Below are 23,897 nucleotides of genomic sequence, written 5' to 3'. Positions count from 1 at the left end.
TTTTGACTACTCCAAGAGTAGGTAAAGTTCCAGTATGAACTCTTATTTTTTAACTTTTACTTTGCGTATTGAAAATTACTGCCTTTATGACTATTCAGGGATTTGTCACTATTACAGCACTCCCAACTTTATTGTATTGGGTTGTTGGAAAAGTCAAGATGTATTTTTTCTGTGTTTTTCAAACAAAAATATGTCATCACTTTTCCAACAGCCCAATATTACACACTCAGACTCTCAGTTGCTTACTGTTAATTATTAGAGCCAGGCCTGATGTGTTGTCTTCACCCTTTGCTAAAAAATTCAAAGGACAGCAATATGTTTTATTATTTCAGTTTCATTTCTTAAAACATGTTGTAGTCTCTGGACCTGTTTTATCAACTGAAAATACACTATATAAAATATAACCATCTGAAATAATTCATATAAGAAATATCAAAATTTGTTTAAAAAGATAATCAGTTGAATCTTTAAAATTAGAATGTCTTAATAATTTGCTACAAAATATGGATACTGTGAATTACACCTACATATTTTTCAGTCAGTCGTGAGTAGCCAGTGCTAATCAAGTCTATTTTATATCCAGTAGTTTGTCTGTTGAGATGGGGGGCAAGGATGAAGTTGCAATTATTTGGTCCTTTAGATGTAATCTTGCTCCTTTTTGGCCACACCACCATGTTTCATCACAAGTGGGTGACTTCTGGCTAAACAAGGTAAAATCTTAGCATGAGCACTGATCCAAGAACAGGGTGACGATTTTAATGAGTTTCCTTGAGTGCTGGCCAAGTGAGCATCTGTTCCTTTTGTTTTCTCCATATTTTGTAAAACAAGATCTCTAAGCTACATAGTTACATGTTTGTGTGTATTTATGTGATACTCCCACCCCCACCCTCTTCTTCAGTGGTGCATGGTTAGAAATCTTCTGGCATCTTGCACAATGGTGTAATATTTTCTATGCTTTTGGGTGAGGAATTAAGGTTGCTTATTGCTGCTTATTAGTCTGTTTCCTTTGCTCCCAGATGGTGACCCCTTCATCCTACTCTTGCTTATTTTGACATTATTCTGACACCTGTATCCTTTCATCATCTCCTTGAATACCCTAATTCAGTAATGATTTCTATCTTTTCATGTTGGAACCCACCCAACTGTCTGGTTCCTTTATTGGCCTACATCCTCTCTTGTGGTTTATTGCTTCAGATTTGAGCCAAATAATCAGTTGTTCAGTGGCAAATAAAAACATATAAGTGAAAAAAGTTCTGTCTTACAACAGCCTTCAGTGAGGTACAGGAAATAAGAAAGAACTTTTCCTGTTTTATTTACATGTGTTACATGTTTCTCATCATTCTTTACTGTTTCTGTTGACCTCATTTTTTGCTTGACCTTTGAAAGGTAATGACTTGCCATTGTTTCATAGGTCAGCTAGCTGGTCCCTATTTCCTACTCTTTACCTTAGCCCTTAACTGAATAGTTTCATCTGCTACACATATGACTTGCAGTGTTTTTTTACTGGATACAAGTGTCGCTTTTTCAAATTGTGCTCCAAAGTGGTCTTGAGTGCCCATCCATCTCCTTGTGTGAACAGTATGAAATAGTGATATCCAATAAGAGTGACTTTGGTTGGAATGCAGAAGCTAATTAGAGTCTAAAAGCTTATTGTTGAATTTTAGAGAAGACGTTAATACCAGTTAGTCCCATAAAAACAGTGATATTATTATGTTCAAACCTCGCCAGTAGATTGTATGTTATTCTTCTTTGCCAAAATATCTTATAATAAATGTCTTACAATAGCTCTATGAAAATGAACCCATTAGTCCTCTTTAGAATACAAGAAAACAAAGTTGTAGGAGAAACCACAGCCATTCCCGCTTTAGTAATAATCATATGAATCTCTAACTTGAAGAATGGCACCTAAGAAAATATTTAAAGATAAAAATGGAGCAGGGGTCATTTTATCAGTATAACTTAATCCAAGTGATATTTGAAGGCATTGAAACACTGTATTTTCCTCAGAAGTCTTTCTTTTTACTAATTATAGTCCTATAGTTCATGAGTTTTGTGGTTGGAACACGATGAGCTCTGTATTTATTGTAGTTTTAAGTGGACAGTCATTATTGACCGCCAACTTAGTCTTTAGAATCAATAATAATGTTGTACCTAATTGTCAACCTTCACGATGTTTTTAATTGGTAAAGAAAGCTAACTGGAAAAATGAAGAGCATAAATTTTTCATGTTATCTTTTTATTGATTTTATTTAGACATTACAGAAATTTTTGGCTTCAGTCTTCCCCCTCATTTATCCCCACCCCCCCAACACAAACACACTCACACTCATAAACACATACAATTAAAATTGAGTTGTTTGAACACTTTTACCTAGATTCCTGCCCAGGTAGAAGTTCTGCTTCTTTATGTTTAGAAAACAAACCTCTTCAGTAGCCCTTTGTAGAGGATTCTATATTGTAGTAGTTGTTTGCTGTTTTTTACTTGAGACCAATAATCTGTTTGCAACTGACTGAGACAGAAAAATGTGATGTTCCTTTCTACTCACTCCAGATTTTGATAGAAGACTTGTTTTATTTATTTCCAAAATTATATCCGCAGGAAACAAGCTGTTTAAATTCAGATTATGCTGAAGCAAAATGGTCCTGGTATGAGAAGCAACGTGCTGTTTTACGAGCACAGAGTCCCTTTTCTCATAACTGATTGATAGTAAATATTTTCCTGAAGAATTATTGCCAACCATGAACAGTGCAACTGTTTCACTTTTTTTCTGTGCTACTTGCTGTACCAGCCATTGTCGGTAATTAAGATCTACAATTCACAATGCAGACGTTTGCACTTCCTCTGGGTCTGCGCTATTTATAAGGCATTTCAGCTGTTCAGAGTTTCTTTTGAGTTTTAAACTACATGTTAACAGGCTTCTTTAATATACTGTTCCACAAGTAGCATGTCAGATGGTCCGTTCTTTTCTACAGATTCCTCTATCCATTCTAAATGTTAGCTTTGTAGGGAATATATTAAGATTTAACCATGTCATTGAGGCCGATATGGTTACAGAAACTCTGGAGTGTAACATGTTACACATTAGGCTTATTGCTATTTCAAAAAGGAAGGAATAAAGTTCAGAAGTAATTTTTTTTCTTTCATCTTTAAATGTTCACATGAATTTAATGAGTGTTAATGGGGGTTACAGAAATGTTCTGAGAAATACTAGTAAAGTAACTTTTTCAAGCTCACTTTGATGTCAAGAACCTTCATTATAGATAAGAATTAGTATGATTGTCAGATTAAGGATGCAAGAATCCATAATCTTCTATACATGTATGATATTTAAGAAAACATAGATGGAACACCAAAAATGGTTCAGCAGATTGACTGTATGTTTGTTGTGTGAATAGTTTCAGGAACCCTAAGTAGGACATGCTATTGGAGAGGAAAGTATAAACAGGAATCCTCGTCTGCATTAAAATAAGTGAAAGTCAAAGTCATTTTCAACTATTTCAAGAGTTAATTTCATAGGAAAAAAGGACTGTTGTGAGAATCTTCATGAATTAAGACTTAGAGTCGCAGTAACTGCTTGCAGTCTCCTTGCTACTTGAACTCATTGTTCAACATACAAGAAAAAGAAATAAGAAACTGAAAATTGTCAACAAAATATGTTTCAAACTGTGCCCTGTATGGGGAATCACACTAGTTCATTCTAAGCCTCTTTTGAAGTCAACTGCATTGATGCTGCACATTCACTGCCAGCCTCTTCCAGCAGAGCAGATCTGCAGACGAAGGCAGGACAGGGGTTTCAGTGCTGATTTCTTGATGGCCCCTTGAACACTGAGCTCTTACAAAGCCTTTCCAAGACAGTTTTATTTGCCAAAACCTAAAACTTTTTTAAGTTCCTTTGAATGACAGTGTTTTTGTAAACTTTTTCCCCCCTGAGTGAACTCTTTATGGCCCTTTTTTTTTTTTTAAGATAGTAGCAGCAGTGCAACTGTTGAGAACCACTGATATATCTGAGACACTTCAAGATGCTAGGACCTATTCACATTTCTATCTAGCCAGGGAGCTAATAATATTGAGTTTGTCTTTGCGGATTGATCTAGATTAGCATGAGCCCAAGTGTCTTCCTCAGTGAAAAAGGAGAAAGGTTGGGAGAGAGAAGGGTGGAGGAAGAAAGTTCTTCATCAAGAATTGACTGCAGTATTGCCTGCTGATGCATGTCGGATCACCCGCACCGAGAGATCACATGGCTTCTCCAAAAGTCAAACGATCAATTCGCCTCGTTTTGGCTCTGTACTTAATGCACAAACAGTGCGATCTGCAGGACTGTAATTGCATTGTTAGGGCCAAGGAACAAGCCTGTGCCTTTTCAGCAGACAGCTGGCAGGGAGAGAGGCATGTTGTTAGGAAAGAGAGAGGCAAGGCAAATAAAATTACTGCTAACGCTCAGAGATCGGCAGGAGTCCTACTTGCCTAATCTTACCGGTGGGAGCAAGCGGCTGTTGTAATCCAATTATAGCAGCATAAGCAATTTGTTAGACACTCCGCATAATGTAACAATTTCCCAATAAACTCTGACTTGTAATAACGTCGGCAAGAGTCCGCATAAATCTGCCCGAATGGTGGGGGCTGGAGCATTCGGCTGGGGGCTTGTAATTGGCGCCATCAGCACGTTTTGCGGAGTGCAGTATGGTGCAGTCTTTTAGTGCAGGAATTTTAAGGAGAAAAGCATGGCACACGTTTCTTAGAAAAAGAAAAGTGGCCATTAAAGGGGGAGCAGCAAGAAGGGCATATTCTTGCCTTCACATTACCTAGGAATCTTGGTGTAGAAAGGAACAGGAGGAAGCCATGTTTCCTTCTAATTCTGAAGGGGGAGAAAGGGGGGCTAGTGTGTAGATTAAATTCCTTTATTTAAAAGACACCAGTTTCTATTATTTATGCCCTCCTTCTCCAGCCCCCTCCCAATACTGTTCAGGTAGCATTTAGGTAACATTTTAACAAAAATGTCCATAGCCAGACATGTCTAGAAATGTCAGTTTAAATATATTTTCTTCTAGATTTTATCATTTTATTTACAGCAAGAAAATATATTCTTTGTGCCCAGGACAAATCTTATTAAAAACAAAAAATAGTACCTCATTGAGTATCAAACCTTTTTGCAGAGTTCTGCCTTTGGCTTTAGGAAACCATCTCTCATTGAAGGGTTTAAAAACCTAGCTTGTTGTTTGCTTAGCTGACTTTACTATCCGGCTCATTTTCCAATTCTGAGATATAGTATGAATATGTATGATGTTAGGATTAGTAATCTTTCTTGTTGACTACGTATGTTGTACAAAAATATAGTTTTTCTTATTTAAAACTATACCTGTATGATAATTACAGAAATAATTTTTATTCCTAAGTCATAAAATTTCTGTTTTGGAAAAATATTTGTTGTACTGTAGAGCAAAACAGAATCCATTATTTATTGATTGATGAGAGTTTTTAGTCACAGAATAGAGTTTCTTATTTATATGAGGTATGTAAAAGGTGAAGAGTACTCATAGATTTGAATTAGTAGACATATTTTCATGCTACTGAGTGTGTATTAAATGTTATCAACTTTCTTATGCCAACCCAACTCTTTATTGTTGTTAATTTGTGTCAAGACTCAGCTTCTGAGATAAGAACAGGATTCTTCAAAATATCATATTGTCGTGGGTATTATTACAATAAATATTTGCTTTCCGTAAAAACATCTTCTGAACCAAATGCTGCCTTGTTTGACTAGAGCTACATCAATAAGCTGCAGTGCCTCTAATAAAGCCACTCAGTGTCTGGGTTTAACTAATGGCTGATTTTCATGGCTTTGACAGTGAGCTGTGTGCGTTATTTTCTCCTGATATTGTAAAAATAATGAGAGCAAATTAGAACAATCAGTTTACACAGATAGCTCCTGATTGGAGGCGATGGGCAATATGGCAGCAGGTAATCCATCTTCGGGCTCCTGTCACATTAACTTCAGCAGTGTGAAAAGATCAGGTGGGGTAAGCAGGGATCCTGCCCAATCGGAACACTGAAATTAATGAGAAGAGCATTGTTCTGTGATCAACCTTTTAATTAGCAAGACTGGAAATGGAGGGAGTGATGAAGGCAGAGTACCATAGCTGCACTGGGCCAGGCACAATTCCTGAAGAGGAAAATAAAAAGAATCTGTGGGTTTTATGTTACACTTCAATGCTGTAGACAGTGTATTTCCATTCTAGAGCTGTTTGATAGAGATGCTATCTGCTTTTTAAAATAACATCACAAATACGGTTGATGTATAGCTATAATTCTACAATGGTTATTTAGGATTTTGATTACTTACACAGTCTTTGGCATTGTACTATGCATTTTAAAAATCAGCAAACCAAAGAAATTTTTAAAAGCTTTGACTTATCAATCCCTACTGTTCTACCTCTCCAAGTTAGAGTTTCCTTGGAAGTAGCATGAGAGTTTTCTTGTTTGAGCACTTATGTCACTTGGGGTTGTTTAAAAGAGGAGCAAAATCTAGGTAATAAACTATGGCATATTTAAATTATATTCCTTTCCTGATTTTATTAGGAAATTTACTATTTTTTCCTCCCTCTATACCATTGACTTCTCAGTGTTAGGGATTGTGTTATTTCAATTTATATAATTGAAAATTGAATATCAATGAAGTGTGGTGTTTATAACAGGAAGATGGGATGAAAATCTATGCCGTAACTGAGACTAAAGGCTGATTCATCCATTTAAAGTTATACTAAAATTATAACCTTGGTAATCATCCCTGTAGTATTAGAAAATATGTTATAAGGCTATGGAAGACATTAAGGAGCCAGATTTTCTCTGCCAAATAAATCAATTCTGAAAACAGGTGAAGTACCTTTGTTAGACTTTAAACTTTGGAAAAGTATATAAAATCATCAGGATGTGCATGTAGTATTTTAGTCTTTATACCTTAACCTTTGGTGACGCAAGTAATATTATACAGGTTATGTCAATGAATTTGGATATCTTTTGAAGATATATAAAATAAATGTTTTCTTGATGTTAACAGCTTGTTGGCTTAGGCATTTATTTAAAATAAATTTGTGAGAATTTATACAAGTCAGTTTTCAGGAACCAACTGAGTACAGAATCAGAAAAGAACTTCATGGTATGAAATATTCGGGTTAGGGCCTATCTGGTGGCACAGGCAGCTGAGCACCGCACTATGAAGCTGTCAGCAGCGCAGGTTCAATCCTGGCCGGCTGGGGAGAAACCCACATGGCGCAGCAGACCTTTCCTGTCTCGCCCGCTGCTCCCCTCAGCAGTGTATTTCGTCAGTCTGCCTGTTCTGTTCTCTGCTCTGTCTCTGGTGAATCCTCTCACCCTACTGCACATCTGGTCTGTACCCTGGTTCTTATATAAATAAATAAATCTCTTTTTAAAAAAAATTAAAAAAAAAAAAGAAATATTCAGGTTGGATATAAGGTGATCTTTTCTTTTCATAGTTAATGTCTAACTAATGGTTATAGCTTTGCCGTCCTAAGATACTATATTTATAGAATGTAAGTCCACTGCTATACCTCTATACAGAAATAACAGAACAAAGGCACTTCACCTTCCCCTAGGACCTAGTTCCCTACTCTTTTTATCTCCAAAATTCTTCAACACAGCTCTTGGAATTCTGTCAGAAACCTGATTTTTATTTTATTTTTAGACTGATAGTGAACTTTACCTAAAATACTCATTTAGATGTATATTTATCAGTATTTTAGCATTAGTGACTTTACACTAAGTAGTCTCTGGGACTTTCCCCCTAACACTCTACGAGAATAGTGCTATTGTTCACATTAATATTTCAAAACCTATTGTTAGAAGTTTGCATTATACTTTTCTGCATTCCCTACTCTGGAAGACAAATTTTTTATTCTTATAGCTTTTATGGATTTTTGTGACTGTTCATTCTCCTCTCTCCTACTTTGACAGTTTCAGAAGCCTGGGCACATAAGCAGCCCATGAACAAATATGTTCTTAGTCATATGGTATAAACAGATCACTTACAAAGCTGGCGAAACCCGAGCTCTCCCTTTGAACCTTTCTATATGCGTGAGCTCAGGATTCATACATGTAAAATTTTATATCCTGACTTCAGCTTGTTAAAGCAAATGAACACTGAATTTAAATGACTATCCCAATATTCACATGTCTACCAAAATAAATTGTATTTCCTCTATTTCCTATGATACTGGAATTCCACCTGACTTAATAGTCTTGCCAATAGTCATACTTGCTTACCATTAGAGTTCTTTTCCAGTTGTAATTTGCTTTTTTAGATCAGTGTTAAAATAGATCTCCTCTTTCTGAAGGCATCTTTATTTTGTTTATGCTAGTATTTACAGAAATGCCTAACAAGCTGAATGACTTAAGAAACTCCTTTCTAATTTTCTAATAAAGCAAGAGTAACCAAGTCACCTAAAATCTACTAATCCCAACTTCACCAATAGACCTCATTTTAGAGAAATTTTCATTAGTCTAGTCCTTATGTATTTAAACTTTTTAAGTCTGGAAATAGTCAAATCTCTGAGGCTATGCTAGTCACTAATTCTTTCTATTTCCCCACATCTCTTGCCCCTGATTTTTAGTTTTGAAGATGTTCCTAAAAATGTAATTGGAAAATTTCCATTTTCTTTCCCATATATCTTTAGAATGGAAGACCTCTATCTTTTTTCCTTTTCCAACTTTGTACCAAAAAGTTTGAAGAGAGAGAATACATTAATATTTTTTTTTAATTTTTATTTATTTATTTTTTAATAGAGGCATGTTTTATTTATTTATTTGTTTGTTTGTTTGTTTGTTCGTTTATACATGCACTGGGTACAGTCAGAAGCACGGGAGGGTGAGAGAATTCACCAGAGCCAGAGCGGGGAGCAGAGCAGGCAGAAGGACCGAAGGACACTGCTGAGGGGAGCTGCGGGCGGCAGGGGAGGTCTGCGTGCCATGTGGGACGCAGAGCAGCCGGGGAGCAGCCGGGGATCAAACCGGCGCTGCAGAGGCTGCGGGCAGCTTCGCAACCCAGCGCTCAACCGCTGCGCCACCGGGGAGGCCCTACATTAATATTTATTAGCACTCAGTATTTAAGCCCTATAGTGATAGCTAGCTCCATTATCTACTTCAGTTCTAATGTTCTAATGTGAACCTATGAGGTGAATTGTATTACCCCTATTTTACAGATAAGGAACCTAAAGCTTAGTGAAGTTAAACCTTCCCTAACTTTTCATATCTCTATGTTGTACAGTCAAGTTTTAAACTCAGATCTCTCTGACTTCAGAGTCCTTATTTTACTATCCATGTTGCCTTCCAAGTATTTGGAGACCCTGTGTGTCTTCCCCAACCATTGTATTTGACTTCACACCAAGAAACATTTCTAACTTTTATCTATTGGATTTCTGTAGCACATTTGACATCTAGCAAATATTTCTTCATCTTTCTCACCTCTCCCCACCCCTTTACTATTTGTAAAGTATCTTATTCTGACTGAACTAAGCCAAGTAGTATATTCAGAAAATGTAATTATATCTATTCTGGGTTACTGAATCATAATTCTGTTATGTGACTTTAAATGCTTACTCAACCAAAGAAACCAGTCATACAATTTGCCTTTGAAGAAGGTAAGTTGGAGACTGGGGATCGTGGAAGGGATATCTATTGCCTACCATGTGCATTTGTTACTTATTAAAATAAATTGTGCAGTTATGAAAGTATTACTAAATAAATGCTTACTCAATTATAATTACCTACCTTCAAAGACATGGGTCTTCGAAGGATCTAAAATGACATCTCTACTTCACTTTCTATTTCCTACATATAAAACGAATGGTACACTATGACTCTTACACAGCTAGGTAAAGGTAGTGACTCATATCTTAGTAATTGTTTTAGAAGTTGTTTGGCAGAAACAAACTTTTAGATTATAGAAATAAAATGGTGCTCACCAGAGGAGAAGAGGAAAGGTGGGGGGCAGGAGGGATAAGTCGAGTAAAGGGGATCAGTTGTATGGTGGAGGATGGAAATTACACTTTTGGTGGTAATCATAATGTAGTATATACAGATGTCAAATTATAATGCTGTAGGGGCCTCCCTGATGGCCAGGGGTTAAGTTTCAGCGCTATGACCACAGCCTGAGTTCAATTCCTAGCTAGGGAGTTAACCCCCATATGGTGCAGCAGACCTCTACTGTCTTGCCTGCTGCTCCCCACACTGTCTCTGGTGAATCCTCTCACCCCCACAACTCTGGCCTACACCCCTGTTCTTCTACAGAAAAATAAATTTTAAAAAATAAAAAAAAAATTTGTAAAGCTATATACCAGAGTCCTATGTAATGTTATGAACCACTGTTACTTCAATAAAAATTGAAATTTAAAAAATAAAAAGTTGTTTTGGAATACAGATCTCATCCTGCCATCTATGTCAGGATTTACCACATAAGCATATATTAACAAACAGTAATGTTGAAATATTTCTAGAAGAATGAACATAAATTTAATTATGTTTTACACCTCAAACATCACTTCCTAACTTTATCTGCATTTTCTTGGAATATCTTATAGCAAAAGAGATTTAATTTTAAAAGATTTTTTTTTTTCAAAACCTGGGGGAAAGGCAAAAAGGAAATATAGAAAGAAAACCATGTTTAAAAAGAGATGGTTCCTGCAGTGTTAACTATGAAGTGTGTAGCGTGACTCTGTAATGGAATATCATGGCAGGGGGTATGATACTGTAAATAAGATGAATATGCCACTTGTGGATTAATGGGCAACCTAAAGAGTGGCTTTATTTACATCTTATGTGTGAGGTTCATTTTTAGTTTGTGTGTTCTCTTATTGTTGTAACTGGAATACTTACAAACCTGCCAATTTAATTAGGAAACTTAAAAAATCCATTCCCTTAAATCTTCACACACACACACTCTCTCTCTCTCTCTCTCTCTCTCTCTCTCTCTCTCTCTCTCTCTCTCATACACACACACACACAATAGAACTAGTGTGATGTCATTTTAGACTTTAAAATTGATAGATTGAAGGAGTCTTATTTTCCTTTGTGTAATACTTCAGGAGAAGAGGTAGGTTCGAGAAATACAACTATTGTAGGTATAGATACCACATGTATTCAGGTTACAAGTAGATTCCATTGCAGTGATTGTTTTGTTGATAGGGGATACTTTGCAAAGATTTGGATACTCAGTAATGTAAACTTGAATATATCTAGCCTGGGACATTTTAGGAGCCATGGACATTTTAGGAGCCATTATAACATGAAAAGTGCAGTAAGAATAAATTCTAAGTGAGAATCATATAAGTAATTTTTAAGTCAACTGTTTAGGTTACTGTTGATTGCCAATTAATACTATCATTAATTAATACTATCATTTATCATTTATTAATACTATCATTTATTCAAATGTTTGAGATTTAAATTATTTGCTTTCTGCTTCCCCTCAATTAAAAGTATATATACAGGTTATGTATGAAAGGTAAATTGTATGTAAAAGTAAGTTACCTTAATTGAAGAGTTTGAATAGGGCTGATTTTCACTTGCAGAAGATAGATTTTCAAATTATGTTTGCTGACTCTGACATCTAAACCAAAAATGTATCAAATATATTTTGAAAGTATTAAAAAACCCAGAGATTGTATCATCAAATTTGACAGCCATTTGCTCCATTATTTATTGAATGTTTACAGTGTGCTGGAAACTGGTCTAGAGGTTTTATCATACATTCTCACTAAAATCCTCATGGCAGTCTAAGTATACAGCCACATTTTACATGAAAATAAACGATCACTTGAGGTAGGTATGTTACAAAACTGAAATTTGAATCCAAATTGACCCCATCACTGTGTACTTTGAATCACTCACTGTATTTTGTGAATTTTAGTACATAGAAACTAGGGTAAAATGTAGCAAATGGGGGATTATCTAAAAAGATCTCTATAGCACCTATAAATGTTAACAATTTACTAATAAGTAGCCAGTACAAATTGGTAATGTAAAATCATGATACAGTGATACATTTTAGGATATATTCTTATGCACTTGCAGTATTATCCTTCTCAGCATTCCATATGAGATGATAAAAATTAAAAATATTCAATTAGCAACCACAAAAAAAGTAAAACTGTTCATTGAACCTTGTAATCTCTTATTGTCTGTTAGGCTTTTCTTTTCAAGCTTTGATTGTGTGTAATAAAACTGTTGCTTAATTAATGCTAGGGTTCTGAAGCCTTTGGATGACACAAAACAGAGTGAAGAGGGGAAACCAAGAGGCAGCATCAAGTAGCTTTACTGTTGTGTTAATTTAGCTCTCTCCTCCTTGTGATATACAACTCCCAACAGATACTAGGTGAACTGAAAGAAAAGCAGTGAATCCTCTCATAGGAAAAACACAACTTTGTGATTGAGGCTCTCTGCAGGTTCATGAATCACTGTTGTTTTTTTTTTTGTTTGTTTGTTTTTTAAAGATTTATTTATTTATTTATTTATACCAGCACTGGGTACAGTCAGAAGCATGGGAGGGTGAGAGAATCCACCAGAGCCAGAGCGGGGAGCAGAGCAGGCAGAAGGACTGAAGTACACTGCTGAGGGGAGCAGCGGGCGGCAGGAGAGGTCTGCGCGCCATGTGGGACCCTCCTCTGGTGGCCGGGGAGCAGCCGGGGCTCGAACCGGCGCTGCAGAGGCTGCGGGCAGCTTCGCAACCCAGCGCTCAACCGCTGAGCCACCAGGGAGGCCCCATGAATCACTGTTTTCACATAATATTTCCCCCCTAGTTTGAGCTGCCCTTGGAATGAATGGTGGCCATGTTTTTGTGACCAGCAGATACAATGCAAAACCAAACCAAATGGTGAGTTGGCATTATGGCTCCATGGTACATGCAGGAAAGGGCCAGGACTGATGTCCATGGCATACAGAGGATGCTTGTGCATAACCAGAGCATGAGAGAGGAAGTTGTACTGACTTGTTATCTCCATTTAGAATGCAAAAAAAAAAAAAAAAGGTAAAACTTTACCTGAATGGGCCTCCCCTGGTGGCGCAGGCGGTTGAGCGCAGTGCTGTGAAGCTGTCTGCAGCTTCCGCAGCACCGGTTCAATCCCGGGCCAGCGGGCGAGGGTCCCACATGGTGCAGCAGACCTCTCCTGTCTCTCCGCTGCTCCTCTCAGCAGTGTATTTCATCAGTCTGCCTGTTCTGTTCCCCATTCTGAGAATCCTCTCACCCTCCTGCGCATCTGGCCTGTGCCCCAGTTCTTGTATAAATGAATAAATAAATCTTAAAAAAAAAAAACTTTACCTGAAAAATTATAAAATTGTCTTTAATTATGAATTTACTTTTTGAGGAACCCTCATCCTTTAAAAAAAAAAAGGGTTGATGGCAATGTTAATTTTATATTATAACTCAAAAATATAGTTTCTTTTTTTTTTAAATGAAGACTTTAAATTTTTTTTTTTTGAAAGATTTATTTATTTATGCATACAAGAGCTGGGGTGTGGGCCAGAGGTGTCAGGGGGGAGGGTGAGAGGATTCACCAGAGACAGAGTGGGTAACAGAACAGGCAGAATGACCAAAGTACACTGCTAAGGGGAGCAGTGGGCAAGTCAGGAGAGGTCTGCTGTGCCATGTGGGTTGCTCCCTGGCTGGCCGGGAGTCGAACTCGTGCTGCAGTAGCTGTGGATAGCTTCACAGATTGCGTCTCAACCTTTGCACCACCAGGGAGGCCAAAAAAATATATATAGTTTCTTAATTTTAGAAAGCAGAATCAGTAATAATAATCTCCACAAATATTTTTAGAATTTACTTTTTAAAAAAAGATTTATTTATTTATGCATACGAGAGCTGGGGTGTAGGCCAGAGGTGTGGGGAGTGAGAGGATTCACAAGAGGCAGAGTGGGGAGCAGAACAGGCAGATCTACTGAAATACACTGCTGAGGGGAGCAGTGGGTGAGACTGGAGAGGTCTGCTGCGCCATGTTAGCTCCCTGACTGGGGATTAAACTCATGCCACAGTGGCTAGCAGTCACTTGATAGCGCTGAGACTTTAATCCCTGTGAAACAAGCGAGGCCCCTATTTTTAGAATTTACTTTTAAGGTTACTTTTTATATTTTCTTCATTTTATTTATTTATTTTTTTAAGATTTATTTATTTATGCAGAACTGGGGTACAGGCCAGAGGTGCAGGGAGGGTGAGAGAATTCACCAGAGACAGAGCGGGGAGCAGAACAGGCAGACAGACTGTTCTGTCTGCACACTGCTGAAGGGAGCAGCGGGCGAGGCTGGAGAGGTCTGCTGCGCCATGTGGGTTTCTCCCTGGCTAGCCGGGAATCAAACCAGTGCTACAGAGGCTGCGGACAGCTTCACAGTGCTGTGCTCAACCCGCTGTGCCACTGGGGAGGCCCTATTCTCTTCATTTTATTCTCTCATTCCCCCCCTTGATTCAAAGAACTTAATTTATTAGCCGATTTTATATTTGTATTAGTTTTAACAAGAGTGTTAAAAAGCAGTGTTTCTTTGAGTGGGGAAGATTTGAAATCCATCAATGAAAAATGAAGCCCTTTTAATTCCTGGCTGCATTCCAGATGATTGTGCCTATTATAAAACTTTTCAAGCCTTTTCAAATTCTGTCTAGATCTCATAGGATTACAGTATCTCATTTAAACTATATTTTCTGGTGATATCCAAATGCAAACTAGATGTTGCTCGGTGGAAGCACTAATATCATAATTTCCAATGGTTAAGGTGTCTGTGGCAAAGGGAATTTATAGGCATGGAAAAAGAATACAAGGTTCAATTTGAATAGGTCTCTATTATCGGGGAGGGGGCATTTACTAATAAATACTTGTTTCAGAATGGAAGTAACTATAAGTGTTTAAAACCAGTGTTCTCCACCAGTAGAGCAAGGTTCTCTTAACAGTGACCTACTTTGGTCTTTAGGGTACTATAGGTACAATGGTAATGCAGCTATGGAGAGAGAGGAAAAACAACAGGAAGACTAGAAGAATTTTTTAGTAGAAAGTGCTTGGTAGCATGTTTCTTTGTTGGTGAGACATAATGTTGCCACAAATCATGAATAAATATTCTGAATTCTGTAATATTATAGCAGTTATAACCATTTTTAAGCCTCCTTTCTAAGTAGATATTTCTCTCCTGGCTTTCTGTATTGTGAACTTTACAAAACTGGCTTAGGCAGCCTATTAATTATTCATATCATAGCAACAATTAAAGCAAATTAAAAATAAAAATCACCATATTGCATTTAACTGTGGGCAGCACCAAACTGTGTCGGCTCTGTAAGGGACTGTGGTGTTTTCCTTAGTTAAAAGTGCTAGAGGGAGCTCTAACCTTGTTCAGAGTAGTGGCATAAGGGAACAATTGTCTGTATATGGCCATAGGGTCGCAAGTGAAGAGAGAGGCTAAAGCTCTTCATGACAAAAAATTTATATCTTTTTTATTAGAACTCCCTGCTTCTTTATATTAGAAAAAAATGGCTAGGATTGTCTATCAGTGACAAAGCAAAACTTTATTCATCCTTCTCTTTATGAACGTAATCATCCCCATTCTAGTACAATATTCAGGAGAACCTGAATTTGGCATAGTAAATTTACACTAAGTGAACACACCTGTGTAACCATCCCTGAGGTTTTGTTTGTTGGTTTTTTGGGTTTTTTTTAAAAAGATTTATTTATTTTTATATAAGAACCCAGGTACAGGCCAGATGAGCAGGAGGATGGGAGGATTCACCAGACAGAGCGGGGAACAGAACAGGTAGACTGAAGAAATACACTGCTGAGGGGAGCAGCAGGCGAGACAGGAGAGGTCTGCTTCGCCATGTGGGATCTCGCCGGCCAGATGGAATCGAACCCATGCTGCAGAGGCTGCGGACAGCTTCACAGCGGGGTGCTCAACCGCCTGCGCCACCAGGGAGGCCCTGTGGTTGTTGGTTTTTTGGGTTTTTTTTAATACGTGATTTTTTTTTTTAAGATAATTTATTTATACACACACTGGGTACAGTCAGAAGCGTGGGAGGGTGAGTGAATTCATCAGAGCCAGAGCGGGGAGCGGAGCAGGCAGAAGGACCGAAATACACTGCTGAGGGGAGCAGCGGGCACCATGTGGGACCCTCCTCCGGTGGAGGTGGCCAGGGAGCAGCCAGGGATCGAACTGGCGCTGCAGAGGCTGCGGGCAGCTTCGCAACCCAGCGCACAACCGCTGCGCCACTGGGGAGGCCCTGTTGTGTTGTTTTTTTTTTTTTTTTTTTTTTTTTTAAAGAAAGAAGAGAAACATTAACAGAAGCCCATTCCTGCCCTCTTTGTCACTCCCATCCCAAAGGGTAGTAACCATTATCTTCACTTCTAACATTGTGTGTTAGTCATTTTGCCCCATATAAATGGAGCAGAGGGTTTTTTTTTTTTAAATATAATCAAATAGACTATATGAATGGAATTATTAATATAAATGAAATCATTTAGTGCATATTCTTTAATATCTGACTTATTTCACTCAACATGTTTTTGTGAGTCATATTGTTACTTACAGTTGTGATTTATTTACACATTTTACTATAAATGACCGTTTAAACTGCTTTCAAATTTTAGTAACTACCAAAAAAACTTTGTGTATCTTTTGGTGAATATGCACAATGGATGCATGTTGTACTGGGTATGTAAGTAGGAGGAGGATTGGAATTTCCAAACTGGTGGTACCAATTTATACTCACTAGCAGTGAATGAGCATTCCATTATTCATTTCCTCACTAACCAGCACTTGTTCTTGTTTTTTTTTTCATTTCTAACATCTTGTTTGTGTGTAATAGTATCATGCTGTTATTTTGTTTTGTTTTGATTGTGGTTTTAAAAAACCTTAAAACATAAAATGTAACTTATCTTAACTGTTTTTAAATGTATGGTTCAGTAGTGTCAAGAATAAGTATATTCACATTGTTTTCACATTATGGTTTTTAATTTAAATTTCCCTTAACACTCAAAATTGAGCATCTTTTTATATGTTGATTGACCATTTAGATAGGAAGTGCCTGTTCAAGTATTTGCCCATTTTTCTTTTAGGTTTTATGTATTTTTTCTTAACTAGAAAGAAGTTCTTTATAAATTCTAGACACCAGTCTCTTCTCTGACATAAATGTTGCAAATATTCTTTTCTACCCTGTGATTTGCCTATGTAAGTGAAGTCTATTGATATACAGAGGTTCTTAATTTTAATGTAGATCAGTTCTCAATATTTCTTTTATATAGAATTTTTACATTAAGAAATCTATGCCTAATACAAGTCATGAAGAGACTCATGTTTCCTTCTAAAATTTTTATTGTTTTTCCTTTCACATTTAGATCTACAAGCCATTTGATTTTTGTGTGTGATGTTAGGTAGAAGTGAGAGTTCCCCCCCCCCCTTTTTTTAATGTGATATTCAGATGCCCCAGCACCATTTGTTAAAGTCGGTATTTCCCACTATGCTTCATTGTTCCCTTTGTCATAAAAGTACATGATCCTGTATGTATGCGACTTTTTCAGATCTGCAACTCTGCTAGCAAGCCCTCCAACTTTGTTGTTATTCCTCAATATTAGCTTGGTTATTCTTGGCCCGTTTGCATTTCCATAAAGTTTTAGAATCAACTTGTCAATACTTACATCTCTGTGACACAGATGCACTTGCATGTGGAAAGCCTCAATGTATTTTTTTTAAGTGCGATAACTCAGGGAACACAAAAATTCTCTAACTTGTAGTTTCTAACTTCTGCTTTCATCAATCACCATTGAACCTTAGCTCTAAGGAACTGCTCTGGTAATCTAAATCGCAACTTAAAGCTGCATTCTTTTCATCACACTTCTATCCCCAATAATCCCTAATCAGCTAATGATAACCAAACAAGTTAGCATTTTTTTAATACTCAAATTTATAATTACCCTTGATGAGGAATTTTGTGTGTAGTTTCAGTTCAAACTTTAAGGTTTGGTGGATAAGTCTTGATATAGCCTGAATTGCCAAAATGGTTTCTACATACTAGCAAACAATAATAGCTACCTTTATTGAACATTTATGTGGCACATCTGTGCATCTCCTATTTCTTTTTGACTACCCTTGGAAATAAGTAATAGTATTCCCCTTTGCAAGTTAAAAAAAAAAAAACAACGAGACTTGAAAAGGATAACTACCTTGCTCAAACCTACATGGTTTATATGGAGAGACACCAAACTTGAACCTAGACTTGTCTGACACTTTGTAGTAGTACCCTTAAAATAATTATTTTACTTTCTCGATAAGTAATGCCCAGAATATTATTATCACTAAGGATATATTTTCCAAAATGTCTTGAATCTGTCATCTTCCCAGCCCCATTCCACATTGTCATTGCTACTCTCCTAGTACATATCCATTCAATTATCATTTCCAGCCTTACTTAAAATGTGTAGGGCCCTAGGTTGCTCACTCAAAAAAATACCATGGAAAATGGCACCACGAATTCTGTTTGTATCTTCCAGTGAACATAATCTTTCAAGTAGAAATTGAGGTCTAGTTCTTTCTATGTTCATTTATTTATTTCAGTAGCTAATATGCCACCTTGACCCTGAAAACACTTAATAGTCATTGGAATCTGAAAGAAAAAGGTCTCTAAGCAAACTGTAAGCTATAATGCTGAAAATTAAACTGGCAGAGAATAGAAGCCATTTGATCATGGACACTATAACCTTGATAATGTATTAGGAGGATCCCAGTAGGTTTTTCATATCTATTTTCAGACTTTTCATGTAGTCATTCTACTTTGATTTGGTCCTAAATAAGATAAGTTGGTGTATTAAATTGATATAATTTTTGCCTTCATGTGAAGTAAAGGGATTTAATAGATAGGCATATTAATTTATTGACAGTTTCGTAGAAAACCTTTTCTTAAATACTACAAACTATAGAGAGTGATGAATGGGAAAATAAAAGTAAATTTGAATGAAATGAGGTATATTGCGATAAAACTTCAAGAAGATATTATTAGGGTGTTAGAACCTGGTGTCATCCATAAGAATAGTAAATTAAAACTCTTAAAGTTTTAGATTCTCAATTATGGAATGTTTTAGCATGCAGAAAAGTCAGAGAATAGTAATATTACATGTATACATGTCACTCAGAATTGTAGCTTTTGTTCTCATTTAAAACTCAATTTTTGCAGAAAAATTTGACTTTTGGAATTTTAGAATATATTGCTTGCCCAAATAATATTATGAAGAGTATTTCTCTTTTCACTTGACATATATACTTCAACTGTATTATGTTAGTCTTGTAGTAAGAAAATGCTGAATCATAAACTCATAAATATAAAAGCTAAGCTGAATCTCAGATTATCCAGTCACCCCCTCATTTTACAGATGAGAACCATGGCAGTGGAGACATGCCCAGGATCGCTTAGCTAGTTAGTGGTGGGACTGGGCCATCAAGCTGCTTCACTTTTGTTGTGAGGCTGTTTACATTGTGGCAACTATAAAAAATTTTTTCAAATTAGTTTGTTTCCAAATGTATTTCTTAAACAGAAATAGAGTAACTTCAGAATGTTCAACATAGAAAAATTTCATGGAAAAAGTTGCTGCCCTTGGGTTTCATACTTACAGTGCTCCATGTCAGCTTAAGCCACACCCAGATAAAATAAAAAGGTTGATAGTAAAGCAAGATGTCTTTTTTTTTCTTTCATAAGGGGCTTTATATTTTTTCTCAAATTTTATTGATTTGCCCAGGAAATGTCTTTGCAGAAGCCATTTCATGCTTCATGAAAAACTACATTCTTCAAAGAAAGGACATAGTTCCTATTTCTTAATCAAGTGCATGAACATTCCGGAAGTCACTGTCTTCCTGATTTTCATTTTATTAATCCCACCTGAACTCCCAACAGATATACACACAAGATGCCTGGTGGAAGTTTGTCACAATCTGAAAAAGAAAATATTTCATGTTCTTCAAAATTTAGTCTTTCCTCAGAAACACCAAAAATCTTTCATCTCTAGCTCTTGAAACCCCACAAAAATTGTGCCCATGTAGAGGAAATATAAATAACCTCCAGACAAAATCACAAGGTATAATAGTTGTTATGCCAATTTTTGAGAGAAAGGAAGATGGGTGCTAATGACAGCTGGTTTCTGCCCTGACTTTGCTCTGTCTTTGCTCCGCTCTGTCTTTGCTGATTACTAAAACAAAGTACAAAGTATGAAGGAAGCAAAATGTATCTGTACCCTATAGGAGGTTAACTTTTTGGTGGAAACCAGTGAAGTGGATTTCAAAAATTAGAGTACTGGCATCAAGAGTCTTGTTACCATCTATAGTTTCCTTACTGTTGTTCCCTCGCTAAATTTTATGTTTTAGAAATATGTGTTGGTAATTGCTCTGAAATATTAAAAATGAAAAAAAAATCAATGTACAAATGTCTTTTATTCCATATTATAGAACAAATTTCAAGTTCTGCCTTTTTTCCTTTTCTGTCTCCAATTGTTAAAATGCAATGGAAATAATAACTTACGTCAATCATCACTCTTTTTGGAAATTCAGTTTTACTTTGTTAATTTTTGTACAGTAATATTTTACACATCTTATTACAAAAATCATGAAATTAATCTTAGAAAACAATGAAGATGGCCAAGTTAGAGTACTCATGGACAAAGTATCAATGTAGTGATAGAAGCATCCTTATTGCTTAGAGGAGAGGACTTCAAGTATGTTTATACCACAAAACAGTTTACCACAGTACTCCCCAAAGGAATATCCACTCTTTACATTAGTTTGGATTAAAAATTCAGTTTACCAAATATCTTTAAACTGCTCCTATGTAGATAGGAAAGACTTATGTCATAATTTTGGTCCTTCAGAGTTAAAATCTAGTTTGAAAGTGAAGGTTTCTGGTCATAAAAGTATTGTAAAAGCAAGAAGACTATATTAAATGAAGTATTAATAAGCTAATTACTTTCAGCAACCGTGTACACTACAGTTCTCTCTAATTAAAAGCATAATGACAGTGAATGCCCTTACTATATGCTAGACATTCCTCTAACTGACTGTACATGTATTGTCTTGTTTTTATGCTAATAGTAACTTTTCTAGTTTAGTACTGTAAAAATCACCATTTTACAGATGAGGAAATGGAGGTACAGAGAGGTTAAATAACTTATGCAAGGTCACATATCAGGTAAATGATGGGCTTGAATACAGTCAGTGCCATACCATGGTGTTATTTTTTTTTTCTATTCTATTCTATTATCTCCCTCAGAACATTTGAACTGGCTTCATATGTTCACAGTGTAGCACTGTGGTCTTGGTGCTCATGGAGGCTTTGACTATAGAAAATATTTACCAATCTATACATAGCAGTACTTGGTCTTCTATATTTAGTCTTAGTTGTTCACTTGGCATTTCATTGTCATTAAAATAGAGAAAGGGCCAGAATTTCATTTTAGAAAAACTACACTTTACGTAACAACTGCATTTTGAAATTTAGTCTGTATTCTACTAACTTTTGTGAAGCTGAGCAAGTGATTTTGATCAACTCTGCTAACAACAACAAAACAAACAAACAAAAAAAAAAAACAGATGCTACATCCAAACTAAGCTTCTCCTGGATAAATTAAGAAAACAATTACCCAAGTATTCCAGAGAGAAATGTCTTTAGTCCCTTGATGCACCGAGGGTTATTAAAGTTTTACCTGCAGATAACCAAGTCTTCCAGAAGTTACAAGTCATTTACTTCATTCACTGCAGCTAAGAGAGGCCTGTGCTGCTGCCTCATAGGATTATTTCTTGCTGCATTTAACATGCATTAACAAGCATTTGGAAAGAGTTGAATTTCTTCTAGAAAGCTGAGTTGGCTTCTTGAGATTCCATCCAAAAAAAAAAACCAACAACAATAAAAAACCCTTCTATTTTCCTAATCCAGGTTTTAGATACAGCTTCTCAGAGACTTTCTTCAGGAGTGAGTTTTACCAAGTAATTGTGACCTTTTTATTAGACACAAAAATGTAAAGATTAGAGCACTAAGAGGAAGAGGGTAGTTTTTTTTCCTTCTTATTTAAAACTGACTATTTTTCCCGTGTACTTTTTAATTTTAAGTGTGTCTCTGTTTTTCTCTGGCAACCATTACCTCCATCATTCCCTGTTATTTATGGTATAACTTAACTTTCTAATGCTAAAATAGAGGGAGGATATGAGGGAGAAGACTCTTAGTTTAAACTTTCTCTATTAAAGAAATTTTATTTTAGTTATATTAACATTTAACATCCAGATAAGCAACCTCTATCTGGGGAAGTGACACAAGAAAGAGCAGCCAGATTCCAGATAATTAAACTTTATTACTCTCTGCCTCAAACATTAAGTAGTGGTTTAGGAAAATAGTTTTTCATTTCTTCTCCCTCTTGATGTTTATTGTTTATTGTGTGAGAGAGGACCTGTTTGTCCAACAAACATATTGCTTTTCTTGGAGCAGGTGAGCTTGGTAATGCTAGGTCCCTTTGCATTTGGTTATATTTATTCTTTTCTCCCTCATCTCTGTCCATCTCTTCTCGATTCCCCATTTATCTCACCTCCATAGCTCCCCTCATTTCTCCTCCCTCTCTCCCTACTCTTGCTGATCCTTCCCTACTTTGTCTTATCTTTACCTACTCGTCCCAAGTCCCCACTCTGCTTGCCCCCCAGCCACATGATCTTGTCATTCCTCTCCCCTTTTATCATTTCACCCAGTCTATCTTTCCTGTCTCTCTGCCCCCTTCTGCTTCCCTCTCCCTGCCTGCGTCTTTGCCATTTTCCCCTCTGTACTTCTCTTCCTTTTTCACTCCTTTCCATAGTCACAGTCATCTGTAACTATGTATCCTCTGGAATGGGGGTGGGGGGTGGGGGGTGACTTCTAAGATGTTCAGCAAATAAGATAAAATTTGCCTGCTCTGATTTGATGTTATAAACAAACAAAAAAAAAACTTCTAGATGACATAGAAACACCACCCACGGCCCCCACATACATCAAATAATTGACAAATTGCACTTTTTTTAAAGGCCTAAAAGCTATATACTCATTAAAATGTGAACATTGTTTATTTGTTAATGGTAGAAACAGTGGACAATTTTTATGTTATTTGTGCATCTGTGTTTTTCATATTTTCTAAAATGTGTGTGATAAAGTTTTTTTTAAAAAAAATCAATTAATCATTCTTTGCTTCACTAGATTCTTATTCAACAAAAGTAAAACCAAATCAAAATGAGGAATCATATTTGGTCCTCTAGTGAATATGAATGTGGTTTGCTATTTTGATACTCAGCTTTCTAAATACTTTCAAGATGGTGACCCTCTCAGACTGCACCATAAAGCCTTTAGCTGTTGGTGCTATCATAGCATATATTGAATATTAAATACAGTATGACAAGTTAAGCTTAAAATCTAAGTCGTCCCATACGATCTTTTCTGCCTTTCTCTACCCAGCCCAATTTTAGTTCATATTTTATTTTTTATATTTGTACACAGTGTAGTCAATGTGGAAATTTATATATAGTTGTGTTCCTCAGTCTTAGAGGACTGAGGGGACTGGCATTGGTTAGTAGCAATTCAGTTGTTAGACCTCATTGTTATATTTTGTCTGTTGTCCTTGGTGTACTATTAATTATAAAAGGTATACAATTCATGGTGCACTGGACTCAAAGACACCAACACTCCCACAGTGTAAGATGTTAAAACTCCAAGTTCAGATTTGTTTGATCAAAAGAAAAACTTTCAGACTATTTCCCTTTGAGTTGGCTAACTTAAATGTGGAAGGTGAATATAAGACTAAATGAAGTATTCTTGACAAAGTTATGTATTTCCTGATTATAGTGTACTTGTTTCATAACGGGTTAAATGGTGTTG

General features: G+C 36.4%; 1 protein-coding gene across 8 annotated transcripts in view; it reads left to right on the top strand.

Annotated features, from left to right (window-relative positions):
- BTRC (beta-transducin repeat containing E3 ubiquitin protein ligase) overlaps positions 1–23,897 on the top strand; it is a 165,408-nt gene that overhangs the window by 101,920 nt on the left and 39,591 nt on the right. The window lies entirely within an intron of this gene.

The sequence above is a fragment of the Talpa occidentalis genome, unplaced genomic scaffold (genome assembly GCF_014898055.3).
Source record: "Talpa occidentalis isolate TD23 unplaced genomic scaffold, MPIMG_talOcc4v2.1 talOcc4.8, whole genome shotgun sequence".
Lineage (NCBI taxonomy): Eukaryota > Metazoa > Chordata > Mammalia > Eulipotyphla > Talpidae > Talpa > Talpa occidentalis.
Note: the sequence above shows the minus strand (reverse complement) of the source record. Positions and strands in the feature narration are given on the sequence as shown.